The sequence below is a fragment of the Anneissia japonica genome, unplaced genomic scaffold, assembly GCF_011630105.1.
Source record: "Anneissia japonica isolate Jap-2015-1 unplaced genomic scaffold, ASM1163010v1 scaffold287712_len2945570_cov188, whole genome shotgun sequence".
NCBI lineage: Eukaryota > Metazoa > Echinodermata > Crinoidea > Comatulida > Comatulidae > Anneissia > Anneissia japonica.
Window position 1 is genome coordinate 2,729,430 of NW_022704401.1, and position 23,408 is coordinate 2,752,837.

Genomic DNA, 23,408 nt, shown 5'->3' on the forward strand with positions numbered 1-23,408 from the left:
TTGGAGGAGTATGATGCACAAGACAGGAAGAAGTGGAGAGATGGTGTAGCTGCATGGAACGAGTGACAGTCAGTAACCCCTTGGAAGAGGGAAGAAAACTGACTTAAATAATTGATGATGATGATGATGAAGAACTCATATATTATTATTATTATTATTATTATTATTATTATTATTATTATTATTACCCAATACGTAAGACTACGAACCGAATGATTGCATAAAGGTTTATTTTAACAGTGCATTAGGGCAAATTCTGTCGGATTCTGTGTTGGAAGAACAAAGCCATTTATGGAAAGATTCCTTCAGAACCTTGCAGCCTTAAATCTGGAGTTACGTACTGATGTACCCAGAGACGCGAATTGCTTTTTTTAGTTCCTATGCATGTAATGCAATAGGAAATATTGTAATCACTCTCACTGTTTTTCCTTTGTGTTTTTATTGTGTGTGCGTATGTGTGTAGACATTTATGCAAATGCGCATGCGTCAAAGAAAATTTTTCCGACATTATGTTTTACCTCGCGATGCGAAGATCGATGTCAAGTTTCTGCAGAGAGTTCAGTCAGGGCTCACGCTAACCGATCGGCAAGTCGGCATGGATGAAACTATTTTGATTTTATGGCAAAAAAAATCAACTGCTGTGACATAGGTATTTTGAAGAAGGCCTAAAATAAAACAAAAAGGTTTTAATATTTGCTGAAATACATCGTTTTTTTCATTTAGATCTCACTAACTCCATGCGACGTTTTTTTCTGTTGTATGAGTAGTCATATGAAAGTACTATATCCAGTTGGCTATGCAGCAATGTACCCTTTGAATGCAAATTGAAGACAAGTGAAAATACAAAGGCAGCCGACTGTCGGGTACATAACTCTGCATTGCTCCGCCATCTTGTCAGTACTCTAGTTAACAAAAACATTAGGCCTAGTTCAGTACAGTAGTTAATGCGATATGAGGGTGGTAGATCGTTCAGTCAGTGATATCGTGTTATCGTCTTAATACATTTTAATAATGTGTGTAAAATTTAAGAATGCACCGTGTGGGTCGCTTTCTCTTTGTTATGCGGTAGTAGTATACGTAGCAGAGTGAGCAATCTAAGCCTAGCCTAGGGCCTAGATAGTATACGTTCTTGATCATCGTAATGAAAACTTCGGGTAACAGACGATTGGGCCCAACTGGTGTGGACGATCGGACCCAAGATAGCTTCAAATAAATTGTAGTCCTAGTAGGCCACTACCACCACCCCCACTCCTGATATCGTTCCAAACTACTGTAAAATGAAATTACTGTATACCTAGCTAGGCCTAGGCCCTATGCCTATGAAATTTTTTTCAAAGAAATTGGCTAAAAATATTACTGTAATTTGCCTGTCGAATTACATTACCAGTGTGGTCTAAAATCACTATTTTGGGCCATAAAGACTCCCCCTGTATTTTCAACCTCCACACAAATTTGACCCAACATATATATATATATATATATTGAAGGAAGTTAGCCGTTAACACTGTTGAATAAATATAATATAAATCATCAAAGGTACATATACAGTGTTTAATAAGGACATGATGGAACATCGTAGGCTACCCTGTAGCTTTTCAAAGTCCTATGAAAAATCATTGTGTAATAAAATGCCTCCGACGGGATTCGAACCTGCGACCTCTCACTGACAAGGCGAGCGTCATAACCACTAGACCACGAAGGCTTCATGGTTGAACAGGTCCAAATACCCGTCGGGAACATTGTATTACACAATGCTATGCCTCAAGAGGGCGTTCGGCCAGATAAATCTGGAAATACGGCTCATAGTGCTGAGGAGAGATATTGGACGATACTTTGATGGGTCTGACTTTGAGTCGCGTTTGTGAATTGGTGTTACTGAAACAGTTTTCCATTGTTCAGGAAATGTACTGCATGAAAAACATTTGCTAAGAGGACCAGGGTCCGGAGGCCTTGTCTGATTTCAATGACGCCATTATTTCCATAATGTTAGCTGGCCTGAAGTCGATGCTCTCAATGGTACATGTAGTTTCGGGATTACGTATGAGTGGAGCAGGGGCGTCTGCGTCAAGGAAAGTACATTTCTCAGAAAAAGTTCGACAGAACAGAGTTGCCTTTTCCTGTGATGTAGCACAGTAGAACCTCCTTTTTTCATACCCCAGTTATACGAACCCTCGGTTTTACGTATGCCTCGTATCAACGATGACGTCATCAAAAACCCCGAAAATATTTAAAACAAATAGCCCTTTTCAGAGCAACCAAAAGTAAAAAGACTATAACAATAAACTATAACAAAAAACAAACCATAATGCAACATATTTTCATTAAACAGCAACGTTTATTGAGTCTAATACCGGATTGTTATCTAAAACCATGTGAACTGAGTGAGATGAACAACTACCGACGGTGCTCAAAATAATTGCTTTCCTCCTTAGCTTCGTGTGGCAAACCATGGAAAAACTCGTCTGGTCGAATTTTCTACACGAAGCTAGGTAGACAGTTTCTTACACGAACGCTAATTGTTTGGCTCGCCCAGTGCAAAACACATGGTTGCTGTTTCATGTACACGATTGCTAATTGGTTGGCTCGCCCAGTGCAGCGCACATGGTTTTAGTTTGTCTCAACAGGCCCAGACAACACCACACAGCTCTGTTGTAGAATAGGCATGAAGGGGAATTCCAAGTTATACCTTTGTTGTATAGGTAATCTTACAATATTTTCATGTTCTTTAGTTAAGTAAAAGATATACAGTGATGAATTAATACACTAGACACTTCGTTTTATTTGAACACTTTATTAAGACATCGTAAAGTGATGAATAAAAACACTAAGCACATGGTTTTATTCGTAAGCCTAGAGGGGCTAGGTCTAGCCTAAGTATCATCGTTCGTTTATACGTACGTTCATTGAGCGTTACGTACGTATTAGGTCAAAGGTTACCACAAATTTAACCCAACCTCTAATTTACGAATCCCCCGATTTACGTACGCCCTCTGGTCCCTTACCATACGTAAAATCAAGGTTCTACTGTATATACAATGCCACGATGTTCAATGACAGGAATATCAGCACGACCTGATCTACCAGACAATAAGTTAACAACTCTCCACCATTTCCTACTGCTTAAATTTCTATCAGAAAGTTCAGTTTTAAGATTGGCAGCATACTTAATTTTAGCCATTTTTTCGGCGTGGATGTAGCAATTTCTTGCCCTTTCATATTTCTCTTTCTTGTAAGGTGTTTTGTCTTTCTTCATTTGCCGATATAATCAGCGCTTTCTTTTTGCGGTATTTTGGCAATTACTATCGAACCATGCTTTGTCACCAGTCTTTTCTCGAGCAGATGCCCATCTCGAATTGAAGCCCCCTCTTCACAATTTGCAAAAATAGCCTCAAAATAAAGCCCACCTCGAAAATATCCCATGGGCTTCTTTTCAAGATAGGCTCATGGGCTTCTTTTCGATATATTACGATACATACATTGTACATGAACTTTAAAGGAAAAAAAATAATGCTTGGTTTAGACAGTAGTTTAGGTGATTTATTGCAGGTATACACTGCTTGTCACCTGTTCATCCCTTCCTTTTCGCTGCTGTCCATTGTATTTTTATATTGTTTTCGTTTTCTTTATGCAGTGATGAAGCGTAATAAATAAATAAATAAAATAAAATAAATATAGATTTATGTTACAGGGGCCCTATATTGTTTTATAGTAGTAATTCCCAAAATTTGCATCGTACATTTTGAAAAGAAGCCACCGCCCCTATATACTTTGCAAAAGTAGCTTCGAAAAGAAGTCCATTCGAAAAAAAGCGCGCAGGACTTCAATTCGAGGTTTCACGGCATCAAATTATTATTTTTCGCATTGATACATGTACCTTGATAAAGACCTCAAGAATAAATACTCAAATAAAGTTCATATATGATATTACTGTTGTGCACAATGACAATAAATCGATCATGTGTTTTGTATTTTTTTCAAGATATTTTCCTTTTGATTATTTTATTCAACCCAATTATGAAGTATTGGCAAAATACACCAATTTAACCATAGAGTAAATTATATATATATATGGCTACATTACTATAGATCTGTCTCTTATACACATCTAGATGTGTATAAGAGACAGCCTTAATGCTAAATAAACTTCTGTATGCGCGTTGATAATGTTGTTCAGAAGGGAAACAGAATACTGGGTTTCATTTGGCGGAACTGTAGGGGTATATATTAACAGTCCAAGCGCAATATTTAATCTTTACGAAACCTTAGTTACACCTAATTTTGAATATTGCAGTGTATATTGCTCTGCTTCCGCCTCTCATTTAGCTCGCATCGACAGAATACACTCAACATTTTGTAATACCCGTCCTCTTGTTCTTCCGAATCGTACTGTAGATTGTTAATGCATGTGACGTTCCTTTTTAGGTGTATTAATTCCATCTTTAATTGTCATTTTGTTAATTGTTTGGTCTTCGGACTTGCACTAGAAGTTTGCGTAATTATTTTCTTTTTTCTGTACCCTTTAACCGTGTTAATAATTGCAAACTTTCTTTCTCGACTTCCTGTTCAATATAATTATATTTCATCTCTGACTGATGTTGACATTGATATTTTTTCCCATATTTACATCAAATTTTGTTCATTTGTTCGTGAACCTTGTTTTGACACGCTGTCCTTCTTTTTCTGGGTGTTTTTTTCCCCTTGTTTGTATACTGTCTGCTTTTTATTGTTTTGAATGTTTGTGTATATTTGCATAGGTTTTTAGGCTTTATATTTATATAAGCTGTGTTTATACATTTTTTTTTCTTATCTGTAAGTGGGAATTCTTCGCTGTTGGTGGAAATAAAGTAAATAAATAGAGAGACAAGCATTTGTGCAAGTGTCACAGTAGCATTAGAGTGTGTGTAAAAGAGCGAGAGATTTAAAAAATGCCAGAATATCATCAAAAAGAAGTCAAATAAATATTTTTAGATTAGAAATTAATAACAATTTGGAATATTGTTGCTAAGATGTTTACAAAAATATTGTGCATGCTTATTTTTTTTATAGGTGGGAAATAAATTAAAGTAAATGAATATTTCAAACTAATATTTTGTTCAAAATTCCTATGTAATAATTTTTATTTATTTTCCAGCAAATAAACTATTTAATTTAACTTTACATATTAAATTCAATACTTGTGTTTAAATCTGAAAGTAATTAAAACACATCCTGAAATTAATTAAACACATCCTGCTTATTTTAGTACTGAAGTACTAATAAATTCCAATGAGTCAGATTAAAACTATTCATTTTTCACAAGTTTTACACTTTTTTTACATTTTACTGACAGTAATCCTTAAATTAATTTAGCCAGTGTAAAGTTGTATGCAATGAAAATATTAATAATATATCATATCAAATATAATCAAAGATTTATTGCAATACTTGGCATGTTGAACACTTAAAAGTGTCAAATTAAAACTGATTTTAATGCTGGATTAATTATTAATATGTTTATAACCAATGTTTTTTTCCCAGTCTTGTCCATAGGTTTAAGTATACCATGTGACCGGAGCTGTAGTAGGTTATTAAAAGCGATAATACTCAAAAGCAGTTTGCAGTGAGTCCTTCCATTGGTTGTGGTTTAATAGTATTAACACTTTCAAGCCAAACAGTTAAAAAAATTGCTTTCATATCTTGGCTACATTACTATAGATTTGGCAAAGTAATGTGGATGAATACTGCACTTTGTTGGAATAAGAAGCAACATTTATTGTATTTTGCTGTCACTCCACACTAAGCCTTGATTAAGCATTGACATGCTTGTGGAAAATGACTATACTGCTATAAAATGTCATGGTGTGAATATTGGATCTTGGCTGAATTTTATATAGTTTTTCAATCAACTGTCGGTATTCAACTCTTCGAAATAGAAAACTGAATATTTCATTGATTTCTGACCTTTAAATATTGTTTGTTTGGATTGATGTATTATTGATAGCAAAGCAGCAATGACTTTAAGGCATATTCACAGGGAATGGTATAGTACATGTAAGTATACTCTTTTTAGGCCTAAAAATGTTTGCACATGTGAAAACCAGGGAGGGAAAAAGGTTTCCCTAGTGGTGGATCTATGGGGGTGGTAAAAGGGGCACAAATTGTGAAATCAGTTAGATAAGAGATTAAAATCACTAAACAGCTGCCAGTGGTCATAGCCACATGGACCCCATAATAGGTGAGGAAACACCCCTAAACCTTCCTCTGTCAACCAAGTGTGCATCCTCTTCAGAAAATTAGGTGCTCGATTGCCACTCGCACCACTCTGACAAAAAATTCTGAATCCGCTATTGTCGCTGTATTCACTATACTTGTGATTCAAGCCTGACTGTTTAGGGATGTAGTATCACACAGTATTAGGAAATGTACTAACTATAAAGTTTGCTTTTGAATGTTGGGCCAAGTTTAAACTATACCTATTTAGCATCACAACCCTCTGCTTTGCGGTATACAACATGCCAAAAACAATATACAGTAGAACCTTGATTTTACGGTACGGGACCAGAGGGCGTACGTAAATCGGGGGATTCGTAAAATAGAGGTTAATGGGTTACATTTGTGGAAACCTTTGACCTAATGCATATGTAACGCTCAATAAACGTATGTACGAATGTACGATGTTACCTATAGGTTAGACCTAGCCTCTAGGCCTAGGCCTACGAATAAAACCATGTGTTTAGTGTTTTTATTCATCACTTTACGATGTCATAATAAAGTGTTCAAATAAAACCACGTGTCTAGTGTATTAATTCATCACTGTATATCTTTTATTTGACTAAAATAAAGAACATGAAAATACTGTAAGATTACCTATATGACAAAGGTATAACTTGGAAATTCCCCTTCATGCCTATTCTAAACAACAGAGCTGTGGTGTTGTCTGAGCCTGTTGAGACAAACTAAAACTATGTGCGCTGCACTGGGCGAGCCAACCAATTAGCGTTTGTGTACGTGAAATAGCAACCATGTGCTATGCACTGGGCGAGCCAACCAATTAGCGTTCGTGTACGAAACTATGTATACTCAACTTCGTGTAGAAAATTTGACAAGACGAGTTCTTCCATGGTTTGCCACACGGAGCTACGGAGGAAAGCAATAAATTTGAGCACCATCGGTAGTTGTTCATCTCACTCAGTTGACGTGGTTTTAGATTATAACAACCCGGTATTAGACTCAATCAACATTGCTGTTTAATGAAAATATGTTGCATTATAGTTTGTTTATTGTTATAGTTTATTGTTATAGTCTTTTTACTTATGGTTGCTCTCAAAAGGCTGTTTGTTTTGAATATTTTCGAGGTTTTTGATGACGTCATCATCCATATGAGGCGTACGTAAAACCAAGGGTTCGTGTAACTGGGGTACATAAAAACAAGGTTTTACTGTATTAAAAAAAAGCAGTGTCCATTTTTTTGGTTCAATGAATTGTGCCAACTTGCTGCTATGGAGTAGGAGGCTTGGCAAAGCTTGGCCTCTTTGATGGGGCCTTTCTTCCGCGGTAACGGTACAAATTTTAGCAGTTCAACATTAAATTTTGTACTGAAAAATAACCTGTAAGCCTATTCCTTATTGATACAAAGAGCTCATTTGCTCTTGGTTCAGTTAAGCCAATGTTGGTAAAACTATCGAACGCCAGACACACAAAACTAAAATCAAACCAAAGAACTTCACAAATATTTAATTTATTTTTTGTGATTACCAATGGTGGCTGTAGGATATAATTTATGGAGGGGTGGTGGCTAAGATGTTAGGGGGCCCCCCTAAGTATTTATGGGTGTAACTGTAGCCCAAGGCCCGAGCCGTTGGTGGGTATAGGAGGAGGTGTCTCCTCCTACCAAAACGAAATTGAAAAAAAAAATTGGGACTTCTGGATGACTGGAAAGGCCCGACTGCCCGACCATCTTTGGTCGATGGGGGGGGGGCTTATCTCCCCCACCCGGCTCTGCCACTGTTGATTATTATTGCAAGTAAAGTGATTCTAAAAATTTATTTATGTATTTATTTACACAGACATGCTAGGATTTAAATGACTAAAGTCTGCTGACTAAGCTTGCATCTGATCTTTTTTGCACGTTCTTACAAAGATTGTTCTCAAGATTCTCTCTTAAAGTAATTAAATGTCAGGCACTTTGTGCTTCATATTTATTACTTGGCTGGTAATAACAAATTTGTAGGGATTATTTAGTCATACTTTGATCACGGAGGAAACAAAATCCCATCCACTCCTAAGGTTATCTTTCATCAATTAATCAATCAATCAATTTATATGATGCCATTCCAACAGTCATTGCTTGTGGTGCTGTCCAAAAAAGAGATTATTATAAAAGGTGCATCTTGAGTAGTGACTTACTACTGTCAAGTGAAGGTGATTGTTCAATGTTCAGAGGCGTTTATTCCAGAGCCTTGGTCTTCCATCATAGTAGTCTTATCGTAGTCCCTCCCCTCCCCCGTTTTTTTTAAATTTTCAAAAATATGGTTGGTTGATAACCTCATTTAAGGATATTATTTAGCCCAATTATTGTATAATTTTTTGTACAATTTTCATAGTGTTGCTAAATACAAGTCTTACTATGCAAGAAGAAATTAACTCCGCATACAAGTGTAGTCCGTACATATCTGACTTGCATCCCTTCTGTACACAGTCATAATCCTGGAAGAACCAGTAACCCAGCTATTCAAAAATGTTGGTATGAATTATAAAGTACCCCCTCTATAATTTCATTTCAAACATTACTCATGTCCATGTTATGCTGGATAAACATGCAGTCTTCCAGTGTAACAAACAAGAGAACATTTTCTCAACCAAAATAGAATTAGGTCAGTCAACATTATGCAGTTAATAGAGTTGTTTAAATTGATGCCATATTGTAAATGTAATGTCTGTTGTGTCAAAATGTGCCCGAACATTACAATTGGTTTAAAAAACTGGAGTGATTTTGGATTACCACCAATTACATAAAAAAGAAGATGAAGATGATACCAATTGCAACGAAAGTCTTAAAAAAGGTATCATTTTCAAATTTTGTTCTGGTCGACAGCCTCTATAACCTTGAAATCAGAAAACTCTTTCTTTGAACTCATTCTTAGTGGTTGAATGAAAATGATCTCAAACTCTTTTCTACTGAAGAACATGAAGTTGGACATTTAATATTGACATTAATACCTTATTCAGACTACACTCTCTTGCGATCGGTTGCGATGTAATTGTGGTAATCAAAACTGATTACTCCCGATCGCAATCAACAAACGCATTCAGACCAACACAAACAATCTTTACATTCTATGGCCTAGGCCTCCGGAGGCTAGGCCTATGTTTCCTGACCTCAGCCAAACAGTGCCTGTGGAATTGGTTGCGATCAGATTCCGTGGTAATCGGGAGTAATAAAGATTGTAGCACCCAATCGCAACGGGTAACAATTGCGATATCGATTACATATCGACTACTATTGGTGAGCTTTCACATACGATTTTACTTTGCGATTGGGTGTGATTGGGTGTCGCAATTGTACAACCTGATCGCAATGCGATGCTAATCTGAATGGGGTATAAGTGACTTTCTTCATGTACTTATTTGAAAACGGTTTCTTCTGGGCTTTTCTTAATCTTATTTCCTGTTCAGTTATGGAAATTTGACAGTTGATTAAAGACATCCCATGCACCTCTAGTTTCGGTTTTTCATAAACTTGAGAATGATTTCTTTTGAGTGTACCCTTAAAGTGTTTACAAAAAGAAAATAAATCCTATTCATCACATGCTACTATTGAATGAACAAATCTTTATTTTCCATATTGATCCACAAATATAGAGTAACAGAATCTTAGGCAATCAAATGATGAATTTCCAGCGTAGTTATTCCGCTCGGATGAGCAGGGGGAAAGATACAGATGGTAAGTTGTCATTAAATATTTAGTGTTCATTGTATTTATGTTTGTGCAGATTGCACATGGTCAAGTGTTCATACAATTAATCATTAATCTGTAGAGTTATTGTAGTTCGGGTAGGATTCACAGAAACTCTTATTTCTAACTTGACATGAAGGTTGAGCAATTAACCCAGTGTTAACTAGCACAAGTGTTATTCACTTCCAAAGTATCATTATCTGCATTCTTTTTTGTGTATGAGAATTAATGAATTAACCATGCTAACAGTAGAGACAAAATAATGTCATCAAACAATTTTTCTTCGCACTCTCATTTTGTAATTTGTAATTAATACCTTGTCATGTTTGGTCTTTAAATAAGATAGAAAATGTGATATACTACAAAAATTTATGTCTGTTTTTGTGTTTTGTAATCAACATCATAATTAGGCATTCAGAAATATTAAATGTTTTATCTTCATTTAATTTAAAGTTAGACAAGTATCAAATCATAGATTACCAAAAGCCAAATGTTCCTAAGATGCTAGAGTACTTCCAAACTTTACTGTAGTTACATCTTGACTAGGTTTTGCAGTGTTATTGCTTCGTAAATGGACTGAGGAAATTACAACTTCAGTTAAATCGAGCAGTCAGACTTACTCCTAGGTATGACCATATATCTCAGGGTCCAAAGTCTTTTGCGAGTTTGTGGGAATCTTTTGAAAGTGAGCACAGTCTCTTGCACTCACACCAGCTAGCAACAGTGTCAAGGAAACATGGATTACCCTTCATTAATATCATCATCACCACAAATGATTTTTCAGGTCACATGTTTATTTCACCTTTTAGCTGCAACACAAAAAAGCGATTATCAGGTGTGAAATGCATTAGGATAAGTTTGATCTTCGCGAATTCATTTAATTTAATTCGAAACGTTCGATTTTCAGCTGTTTCCGCTATTTTTTCGCACATTTCTCTTCATAACTTTACTTCTACTTGTCCGATTTTCGACATTGTTCTTTTATCCTATTCCAAATTTAATAACAGTTTTAGTAATCTTAATTTTAATCCATGAGATTGCAAAATCTTGTCGGACTTTTTAATTTTGTAACCATGGTTTTTCAAATTTTTCCGTGTAAAACCTACAGTTTTAGCAGAAATGTGGTGAACCGCTCGAAGTTTTTTTGTAGTTGCTTCGCTGATATTGGGCCGATTTTCGGCATTGTTGTGGCAACATGTAGCTTTATTTATTACCTAAAACAAATGTAAAAATCAATTTGATTGGTTAATAAATAATGTCGGACATGTTATTTTTGTAAGAATCAATCAGTAGCAAGTCAGTTTAGAAGCCAATGCTTTAGAATAGCGAACGAGTATTCGACCGTATTGTTGAGCAGAAGGAGCTTAACTTTGGAGTTAAAATTTAGAATGTTATTTGCATTATCTTTAAATATTATTTTGATTTTTAGTTTGTGCATGTGTAGGTGAACACATAGATATATTTTTTTATTGTATTTACATAACAAATATAGTAGTTATGACAGTATATAAATGACGATATTCTGCTAGGCCCACGTATTCTCCTCGGCAAAGTTCCGGTTTCAGATCTGATAATCAGACCATACCATTTTCAATGGGTCATGCAAGTGCATAGTAGAAGCTTCTGTAATAGGCACATTTGTACAATGTTAAAATAAATGTATACCTACTGAAGTATGATAATAGTATTACCTTTTTGCTTATTATAAAGTACTATGAGCTTGCACCTACAACTTTCTCTACATTCACACAAACTAAATACCCCTATTTTGCAATGGTACAATTTGCACGCTTCAACGACCAGCCATTGAATTCGCTTCGACGCGATAAGGGGATTATCAAACCCTACGCAAAGGCAATTTCGATCAACTGGCTGATCAAACTTATCCTAATGTGTGACCTCCAGGTCAATCACTGCAAAGACTAGATCGTATTAGGCGAGTAAAACGTCAACAAACATGAGGAGTGGGCTGTCTGGTACTCATTAAAAAAACGGTTTTAAAAAATCGATTATTTTGTGTTTATCAGTAGAAACACACCCTCAGTGTCCATTTGCTGTGATGCTCAATAATAAGTTATTTGTTTGAAGAATTAAGTAATCTACTTTTTTAAAAACAAGTTACTGAATAATACTTTTATATTTTGAGGTGGGGAACCATTTCTGCTGCAAAAATAATCATGCACGGTAATTGTTTGTAGCATACTCTCTACTACAATGCTACAGATGGCCTATGGACATGACACCTTGCAGTATGTATGGCAGCGGTTGTTGTTCATTTGACCTCCTGTCTATCATACTGACAGGTGTATGACGAGAATCAGGAGATTCATGTCTCGGCAGCTGTTGTGCACTACCAGATACGTTGTTTTTATGTTTATCTGTGTTCAACATTGGATGGCAGACCAGAGTGTTAAAAGATTTACATTTCAGTTATTTTGTATAGTCAGACTCCTTTCCAAAGTAGTAGGAGCATGGTCTCTCATATATTTTGAAAAGGAAAACGACAGATAATTATAAACATTATTTTGTGATGTCATTATATTGAAGTATGAGTTATCCTTATTGGTAAAGCTTTCTCAATTATATTTTTAAATAAATTACTAAAATTTAATTATTACAGATTTTGACAATGCAACAAAATTAAATTATATATATTTTGTGTTTGAGCAGATTAGGTCTATTATTAGGATTAACATAAATAACCATCAAATAAATATTTGGGAGTTTTTTATGATTAAAGATATATTCCACACATATCAGAATAAACCTGGAAAAAAAAAATTAAATACTGAATGCTCATTTGAAAAACCACAGACATTTTCAAATAAAGAACATAAATGAATGGTTCTATTATTTATGAATGCCTTGTGTGGCAGAAATTTAAGTGTGATATTTTTTCCCTTAAGGTTTTTTTTAACTAGCCAAGTGGACCAGTAAATTAATATTTTTACTGGTCCTCAATCCTTTTCACTAGCCACTATCTTGCCAACTTTGGAAGGCCCAAATACCATATTTTTGACATGCTAATCATGCTGCCCCTCACCGATGAAGTAACACTGAACTTGAACTTTATAACAGCGGCACACGACATATAGAAGGCACGTTCAAACAATATATAAGATTGTAACTTAAAACCACAAAAATACAAGGAAAATAATGAAAATTAAAAAAGAAAACAAGTAATGAAAAATATAATTAGTTCAGAAAGAGCAAAATTTAAAAATTAAATTAAAACCTAATGAATTAACACTGGACAAAGAAAACTAAATACATGAAAAGATACTGAACAGCCCCCCCCCCCACACCCCTGTTGACAGATACAGAAAAATTCTGTTGACTCAGTATGGGAAATTATGCCGCGAAATATAAATACAGGAATCTATTTGTATGTACAGTGCACTCTCGCAATACGATGTTCGCTACAATGTTCGGTTTTCCGGAAAGATCGGTTTGTGGAACATTTCTATTGAATCCTTTCCGAATAAGGCAGGCGAGTTTAAGGGCCTAGACGCTAAAAATAGGCTTAGCATAGCCCAGGGGGCCCAGTGAATTCGGTATGACTAGCCTACGAAAAAAGTTAACATTTAACATATAATACGTACAGTACCTGTTGTTTAGCTGTAGTGCACAGCAAGTTGTATTACTCTACCAATAAAATGAATGCTTTTATATAGTTTTTATGTGCATTTTCGGTTTCGGTAGACATTTTTTTCTAAACTGTAAACACAACACATTCTTCGTGGTCACGATGCGACTTGTTGTAAATATCAGGTCGCGCCTCCTAAACTCTGCCCGCTAATTGGTTAATTTTTTTCGTGTGGTCATGTTGCTGGGCATCCATGTGCTAGGCTGTGGTGACGTCAGATCGCACAAAGTTTCATAGTGCGTGACAGCTTGCTGACAGGAACCAACATAGTGTAAACCGATAAATTTTTGATTAAAGAAATTTATTAAAATGAATAAGAAACCCTCGTGGTTTTGTTTTAGAGTAAAATCTAAAAATAAATCTAACAAATTAAAATTTCCTTCTGCAAATTTCCTCCGTAATTAGCAATGTTTTTTGGGGGAATGTGAGTGTAATTTACATGTACTGTACTATGTAGACTGATACTTTAGGCCTATATGAATCTAATGACATACCAAATCCGAATTAAACGTCTATTGAAAAAGAGTTGTCGTAGAAAAAATTGCTTTGAGTTCCTTTTTCATTTCAGGTTCATTACAGTCGATTTTTAAGTATTCATAGGCGATAATGCACTTTATTAAAACAATGGAAGGCGTAACTTTGACTTTATCCAAGACCCTGCTTTATCTACCATTTTACTGGTGTGTCGTTTTAATTAATAGATTATCTCCATGGCAATACTATTGGGACTGTACGAACGGTTCATTTACAGGGTGTGATTATTGCGTTATTCCGTCTGGAAATCGTTGCGTTGTTTATTAACTTTTTGTCACATGTTGCATTGTGGGATGGATACATGACATGATGTTTTAACTTCACGGTGCTCACACGTCACAGACGGAAATCAACTTCTCCTTGTCGCTATAACATGCGGAAAAGGTTATTTCCCTCTGTACGATTCCTCCATGGTCTAGGCTAGTGCGTGATGTCCATCGGTTCGCCTTGAATGACTGAGCCCAAGGCTGTTCGTAGCTGACATTAACATGACAATAAACAGAAAATAGCGATTTTGTTGACATTATCTGTGTGAAATATTTTGTATTTTGTATTTCGTCAGACTTTCATTGACATTTTAACTGGTCACACAGACTTATTATTGGGATAATTAACAGGTCCGCCATGCATTATACTAGCCATTGGCCGGCGGACCAGCGTTATTTCGAACCCTGGTTTTTTATTCTACACATCAACAATGAAATGCAAAAACTGTAAATGACAATACGATGAAGTGCAAAAGACATGTTAGAGCTGTAAGCCTGACAACAAAGTGAATACATTCAAAACTGCTAACCAGTATTTTTTTTGTATAATACACTGGATCGACAGCCACACATCTTTGAAATGCCATTCATCTGGCAATTCTCACCTTCAAAACCATATCCTTTTGATAGGATGAGAGCATTAGGCCCAGGTGCGCCTTTCACATTAGTTGTTTGTTTGTTTGTTTATTGCAATTTTTCCACACATAAATAATACATTGACAAAATGAATTTCATTATAAAATGAACAGATAATAATATAACAGTATTTATTACTAAAAATTAAGGATGACAATTCATATTTCATCAATAATTATAATTAAATGTAGAACTGAAAATATGATATGTGTGGATGGAGTTCAATATAAGTTCAATGAACTTTAAGCAATGAACACCAGTAAAATACATTAACAATAACAAATTTGGAGTACAACATAAATGAAATATAGTAATGAAAATCATGAAAAAAAGAAAAAGGTTAATTGTGGTAAATTTGATGCTGGGTACCTGTGTTTAGCGGTGGCAACGCCATCTCAACATTGGGAGTTCGCATTTTCCTTTCTTTTTCTTCCTTTTTGTGTTCACAGTTCGTTTAGTGCCATTGTTGGCTGCCGTCTCACTTCAATACCTGAACCATTACCTGTCCATTATTTTACTTTTATTTTTTTTCTGTTTTTCAATTTGGTTAGTGGTCTGAATACTGTCGGTGCCCTGAGATGACTTTATTGTGGAGAAGGTGCTGTACAAATATTCTACCATTATCATTATATAGTTAGTGGCAGTGTGTAGTTGGAAAGTTGGAGCCCTGGACTTCACATTTTTTAATATAAGATAAGCAAATTTTTTGGATCCTCTTAAAGGCCTAACAAATCAAACTACCACATAGACATTGTCTAAAAAAGAAAAACCATGAATAATGAAATAATTAAAATCACCAATGCCCTATAAATTTAATGAAGCCCAAAAGCACCTCATAATTTTTTATATGTATTTTTGTAGTCCACAAATCTATAACAAACTGTTTAAATATATGTTAACCTGTTTAATATCAATGTATTTGTTGTATAATCATCTTGCATTCATCCACAGTGTCATTGACTTTTATTATTCCTGACTTTTACTTTTGCTGACAGTATTTTTCTACAGTTATTCAGATATCTTTCTACATTTATTCGACATAGAGTTGTACGGTTTCTATAATCTAAAATGCACAGCGGGATGCTAATGCAATCTGTTTATTTTGCAATTTGATGGATACCAAACAGACAACCTAGAAGTTTTTGAAATACAAGCCTAACCTTCATGCTAGGGGGCCTAGGAACCAGCGGATGTAGTTCTAGCCATCGAGCAACTGAAACCTCTTTATTAATAGACTTAAAATATTCAACTTTGTTTTGACAAGGTTTTGCATTTTTAACACACTGATGTTGGCTTTGTAACATGTTTTGGTTGGTCTCTACTATTTATATACCAGGTTGATAATGACCATGTCTGTATAAGTATCTGTAAATGTTCACTTAAAGGAAGACCCTGTTGATATAATGAACTGTTCCAAAAGAATATGGTGTATCATATTCATTATTATCTGTCATATCATGAGAGATCCATCATCAGTAATAGTGTTTTGTTTATCAGCTGGCCATAATGAGCCGTTTTTCCACTGCTAACATCAGCAATCTTGCTATGTTTTATTTAGGGAGGTTACAGGACTTTTCGGGAACATTAAGGCGCCGTAACAGTCACCGCCCTTCTCTGAATAGGAGTAACTCTTTTGCTGGTTTTCGGAGTGATCCCATAATTAACCCGCTATTGGTAAGTCAAACAAATGTTTTTATTTTGAAAGAAATATTTTAACCAGACCTTAATTTTCATTTGAATTCTACAGTAATGTGATGTTAACATTTTGGGGTTTCATTATTTTGTCCATCTTTGATGAAAACACTTTAATAAACATCTTAATACTTCTAATCATTAGGAGCCTTATCAATAATGAAATAGCTTTGCTGTACTTTCTGTCTATAATCTTATCCTATTGGTGGATTCAGGGCATATGCGGTGTAGGCCCTCTTCCTGTGTTTTAAGCAAAAGAATTAAATTAAGAAAATAAGAAGGCCTTGGACCGTAGGCCCAAGCTTTGGTTGGGGGACAGGGAGCTACCTAGGAACCCAGTGAGGGTCCAGTCCAGGGGGGCGAAGCCCCCGGAAAGCTCTGGTGCCTATAGCCTTTCGTATATAATTAATTTTAAGTGAATGCAATTAACATTTATTTCCACACTACATTTTCAAAATGGCTGAGGTTATTCGCACAGAAAATACAGTGGCAGATCCAGGAATTTTAAATAGAGGTGGGCCTAGGGAGGGAGTTTTACAGATGGAGAGTGTAGACCAGGTAAGAAAATTTATGATTATGGCACCTTTGGTTGGCTGAAAATGGCACTTTCAGACTAAATTTGAATATGATTTTCATTTTTCTCCACTTCTAAATTTTGAAAAAAATTAGAAGGGTGGGCCAGCTAGACGCCTTGAATCTGCCACTAAAAAACAAATAAGATAAACTTAAAACAGTCATTAATTTAGTCTCTTTGCATTTACAGTTACATTAACAAACATTCAAGAGGTTTTTCCTTTTCTCCTCTTTTGATTTCACTTTTGTGGAAGTATCATGACTACACTATTGTAAGTGGAAATACTACCATCTAATTTAGAATCAAACAGGACAAGGGAGATAGGAAGCACACAAAACATCAGTTAGCATTTTGATTTCACAAGGTGATTTACTTAATTAATCATTTGGTCTATCAGTGGGTGGAGGAGGACAAGCAATTTTTTTTTCCTAATATTAAACACTAGTATAGAAATAAATCGTTTATAGTAGAAATTGTGCATTTTTGAGTTTGTAAAAATATTGGCCTAATAAGTTAACATGATTCCAATTGTAACAACGTATAGTACATTTTTTCACAATAAATTTAGCCTGATAACCGTTGTATCCATAAAATCGATGTAGCGGTTACTGAGGTTGTTACAAAATGTACAAACAATTGCGTTTACTTAGTTTTGGTCCGGAACTTGGAAAAGAGCACAAGTGAACAGACAGAATTCATGACAGCAATGCGTACTTGTTGTTCTTCCATTTGCTTTGAAAATTGGGGTTTTAATTATAGAAGTTTGGTGGAATTGATATGATGTCCCCCCCCCCCTACTTTAAAAAGGGGAACCTGTCACTTATATAGTCACTATTATATAAATACCACTAATATATAAATACCAGAGGAACTGCAGCCAAACCTTACTCAACGCAATTGATGAAGATAATTATTCTTGTGTTGTTCATTGACTGTACATTTCAGCAGAGTTGTCTTTACTCACATCAGTTTTTTAAATGGGAATCCACACAAGACTGATGTCATTACAAGGTCTGGTATACAAACGAAACAAAAAAGTTTGGAAAAACATGAGATTAAAAAAAAAATCTAAATTGTGTTAAGGATTTTGTGATGTCTTACAAGGGCAGACGAAGGAAGTTAAACTACCCATAATCATATTTGCTTCCTTTAAACATTTTGTGTTTATTATTGTCATGTCAAAGGTTGTTCTTGGTACTGTAATATATGAACGCGTATAACAAAGACTGCTACAACTACTGACTTGTATATTGTGCTGCTGTGGAAACCATGCAGCCTTTTTATTAAATAGTCCATGACCACCTGTGTAATATTTACATATCCATGAATGTGATCACTACACATCCCCTCTCCATGGATATAAAAAAAAATAATAATTTAACAAATAATAATCTAACTATAGATGTCTGGTTGATTGTTGATGATGTCGACATTGATATTTATATCATTTCAATTTCAAATACGAAGGTAGATAAACGACAGTCTATTACTGACACCATGACGGGCCAGCGTAGGCCTAACCCTGTGAATGAACCGTTCATACTGCTTTCTCAGTCCCAGTAGCGAACTGCTGCCAGAGATTATTGATTTAAAACGACACACCAGTAAACGTTAAAGTTACATGGTTAGATCAAGTGAAAATTACGCCTTCCATTGTTTAATAAAGTATAAATCGCTCCTTAAATATCGATTGGAATCAACCTGAAATGAAGATGGAACTCAAACCAAGTTTTTACGAGCGCTGACTGTATTAGTAGATGTTTATTCGGAGTTGGATGTCGTAAGATTCATCAGTGTAAATTACAAATGCATAGCTTCACTTATTCTTCAAACAAGACACTTTTGAGAAACATGTTGCTAATTTAATTAGAGGAAATTTGTAGAGAATAAAATTTAAATTTGTTAGATCTATTTAGATTTAATTTATAAATGTAGGCGAAATACACTGAGTTCGTTCTGTCAGCAAGCTGTCACGCAATGAAACTTTGGGCAATCTGACGTCATCACAGCCAAGCACATGTTTGCACATAACCCCATGAAAAAAAATAGCTGGCAGAGTTTAGGAGGTGCGACCTGATGTCTGATGGTTAACAACAACCGACCACGAAGAATGCCTTGGGGTTTAGGGAAAAAATATCAGACCGAAAATGCACGTAAATATATTATAAAAGCATTTGTTTTATTGGTAATTAAATTTTCTGTACAGTACAGAAAAACAAAATGTACTGTACACTGTATGTATGTTAACTTTTCGTAGGCTAGTCGAACCAAACCCATGGGACTCTTGCTAGCTAGGCCTGGCCTATGCCTATCTCAGAAGCTAGGTTGTAGCCTAGCTGGCCTACAACAATTTGTTCGGAAAGGGTTCAATAATAGATATGCTACACTAACCAAACTTTCCGGAAATCCAAACATCATAACCGGTCCCGAGGTGGGAGGGGGGGGGGGGGTCGGTATTGAGAGAGTGCACTTTATTGTTTCTCTACATGTAAATATTGGAAGTTAAATTTGATGTCTTGTTGACTCCTGAACGTTCAGCCTGTCTCCTGTTGATTACACTGTGTAGCGATTAAACGTTCATCTGCAATATTTCTTTAATCTCTCTGCCCCTTCCATCAGCGCCATCCCGCAAAATAATCACTCGCCTGAAAATTATTGTGAGTGAAAACCTGCCATTTTCAAATGACAAGGTCTGAAGCTGAACCAACCTTACAAAGAAGACGAAGCAGCTGTACTCAGCAAACAGATGGAGGATCTGAAGCTATCTGATGAGATGGGTAATTACAATACCACCTGGAAGATAATTCACAACCTCTCTGGAAAGCACTCAAGGCAAAATCCAAAAGTGAAGAAGAGAGATGGAACAGCTCCATCTAGTAGTCCAGATTTGCTGAAGGAGTGGAAAAATTATTTTAGTTCCCTTCTTAAAAATGATAGTGAATTGGACTCACCAGAATTGCCAGCCCCAGCTATTGAGGACCTTCCTATCATCACGGAACCCCCCTACTCGTGAAGAGACCGCCAAAGCCATAGCAGCCATGAAAATTAAAAAGGCAGCTGCATTGGACTGTGTTGTTACAGCAGAAGCACTGCAGGGATGAGGTGATTGCATGATCGACATCATTCATTGCTGTTGGGCCGCATGCAGCCCGAGAAGATGAAATTAAAACCCTATGTGTGCGGCCCACCAAGCAACATTGACTAGAAAACACCTTGTTTTTTACAGCCCGACACCGAATATATGTGAAAAGTAACATTAAAACTAAAAATAAAATGGTGTAAAAGCAGAGCTTGGAGGTTTTTGGTTTTTGTGCAGCCCTCGGTGTTAAATAAAAAATTCACTTTGGCGCTCTGACCGATTTTTATGCCCACCCCTGCACTACACTGTCACCTCCACAACAATGGGTCACTAATGTCATAATTCCTCTACCTAAGAAAGGTGACCTCTCCCTTATGACATATTACCGGGGCATCTCACTAATGTCTATTGCAGCAAAAATCTACAATAAAATCCTGATCCACCGTCTTAGACCACATATTGATCCTGTGCTAAGGAGCAACCAGGTCGGTTTCAGATCTGGTCGTAGCTGTGTACAGCAAACTCGCATCTTGAGAAGGATCATGGAAGGTTTTAAGGAATACCAACTGCCTCTGATAGTCACTTTCGTGGACTTCAAGAAAGCCTTTGACTCCATCAACAGGACAGTTATGTTTGCAGTACTGCGTCATTATGGCATCCCTGAAACCTTGGTTAAGGCCATCCAAGTACTCTACAACAATTCAAGTAGTACTGTCATGATTGATGGGAACATCTCAGACCCATTCCCAGTAACAATGGGTGTCCTGCAGTTTGATGTCTTAGCCCCTTTTCTGTTTATAATATTAGGGAATAGTGGATTACCTCTTGTTGAAAACATGTAGAGCCGAATCTGGTATCATGACCCATCCACCCAGATCAAGGCGATACCCAGCTAAAATGTTGAATGACCTGGACTTTGCCGATGACATCGCACTCCTAAAGTCCTCAATGGCACGGGCCCAGTCGCAGATCTCCAAAACTGCAGCAGCTGCAGCATGGTTAGGTGTAGTTATTAGTGCTCCGAAAACAGAGAACATGACCGCTATTAATTGCAACCCACAGCTAGCACTTGAAGCATATGGCAATACCATCCATGTATCTGACTTCAAATATCTGGGTCTAGTATGGCATCCAGTGCCGCAGATTTGAAACGTCGCAAAGCTCTCTGTCTTGGTCTGCATTTTGGAAACTTGAACATCTCTGGAGAAGTACATCCTTGCCTATCCCCACCAAAGTAAAGCTGTTTAAGACAACTTGCATCACGGTCCTCTTACATGGCTGTGAGTCTTGGATTATCTCCAAGGATATGGAAAGCAAAATTGCTTATGATTCTAAACATCAAGTGAATAGACAAGATTTCTAAATTCAACCATAACATCCTGACTGATACAAGTCCTCTTATTGTACAAGTAAGAACACACCAGCTCAAATATCTGGGCCATATACTTTGCCTTCCAGATAATGAGTCTGTGAAAGAATATGCCTTGTATGTACCACTGTATGGAAAGAGGAAACCTGGTCGCCAGTGCATTCTGTTTTTAAAATATATCCAGCACCTTTTGGGTGATCTTGAGGGAATGCTGCAGCCACACCAAATCATCTCAGTGGCCCAAGATTGCAGCAACTGGAGAAAACTTTGTAGTTGAAGTATTCAACTACGAATAGTTGAAGTATTGTTATCAACTTGAATACAATCGTAACATATTAATAATGGGTTTATATGGTTTTTCTGAATTTGTAAACCTTTTAAGTATAAGAATATTATCCATGTTGTTTTAAGCTATTGTGGGTTGTGTGGGATTTGGTGGTGAATATGATCCAGTCAAATTTTTGTATATTTAATTTTTTTACATGGCTGACACAAGTTGTCAGCCATGTGTGTGTGTGTTTTTTTTTTAATTGTAAAAGTGCTATGCAAATATTGCTTAATAAATTATATAGAAAATAAGGTAATTGCACGAACAGTAATGGAACTAATAAGTATGCCTTTTTTCACCTTTGATCTAAATTCATCAATTTTTTTGGGTTGTTCTTTGCATCTTGTTTATGTCACATTGGTGGTGCCCTTTAAACTTTGTGACAACAGACGAGCATCTGTGTCTTATTAGGGAGCTTTTGATTTGTGCGACGACGCGACGCTAGAACGGAATCACTCATGCGTGACTGTCCTACCTGGCGTCCTACGTTCTCTGCATACGTAGGTTTGGCCAAATTGCATTCCAGAATCTACAGTGTACTTGACGAGGCAACCTTAACGTTCTCGCATGCGCAGATGACTTACTGACGTCATTACGTTCTACGTCCTACCGTCGTCGTGCAACCGAAAGTTCCCTATTATCACATGGCAGCAATTGTGTTAAGAATATTATATTCTGTGGATGAATAGTATTTGAGTTCATTGACAGATTTGGAATATTTTGGCAAACTAGGTTTTTCCATACCGTTAGTGCAGATATGTTGAAGAGTTTAAAAATATAGAAGAAGACTACTGGACTATGAGATCATTTTGAAGTTTTGACCAAAGATTCTGACTCGATTTTCATACATTTAAAAGTTTTGTGATGTTGTAGAGTGTTGAGCAAGTTTTAATGGTAAGTAGCAAATGATGCTTTTATTAGGTGTTAGGAATGTTAGTTTAAGGTTTTGGGTGCTTGAAAAAAGATGAGTAATTGAGAAAATTCATAGTCAAAAAATTTTATTGGCGAATGCCTTAAAATTTCAATTATTTTATCAATCTGTTTGCTTCTACTTTAGAAAGAGTTTATTTATAGTAATCCATCACTGATGTGAAGTTTATTAAGGGTAGTAGATCAATCTGTGCTCTTGAACATGAAATAAGTTTGCATTGTCATCTGTGTGGCATAGCTGATAAGTGACATTTTGTATTCACACTAGTGAATGTTGTAGATGTATTTATTTATAGCCACAACTCCCTCTAGAGTTTATCAAACAATTCTTCCATAAATCATTCTTACAAAACTTGAATTCTTTTATGTACCAATTTGAAAACAATTTAAAGTGTGAAGGGTGGGGGAGGGGTGTGGCAG

At 36.0% G+C, this 23,408-nt stretch overlaps 1 protein-coding gene across 1 annotated transcript in view; it reads left to right on the forward strand.

The window, feature by feature from the left end:
- Positions 1 to 23,408, forward strand: part of LOC117104695 (putative GPI-anchored protein pfl2) — a 53,868-nt gene that overhangs the window by 19,636 nt on the left and 10,824 nt on the right. The window contains exons 3-5 of the mRNA XM_033245578.1: positions 9,841 to 9,922; positions 16,575 to 16,690; positions 22,791 to 22,952. The gene's annotated coding sequence lies outside the window, so the exon portion shown is untranslated. The remainder of the gene's footprint in view (positions 1 to 9,840; positions 9,923 to 16,574; positions 16,691 to 22,790; positions 22,953 to 23,408) is intronic.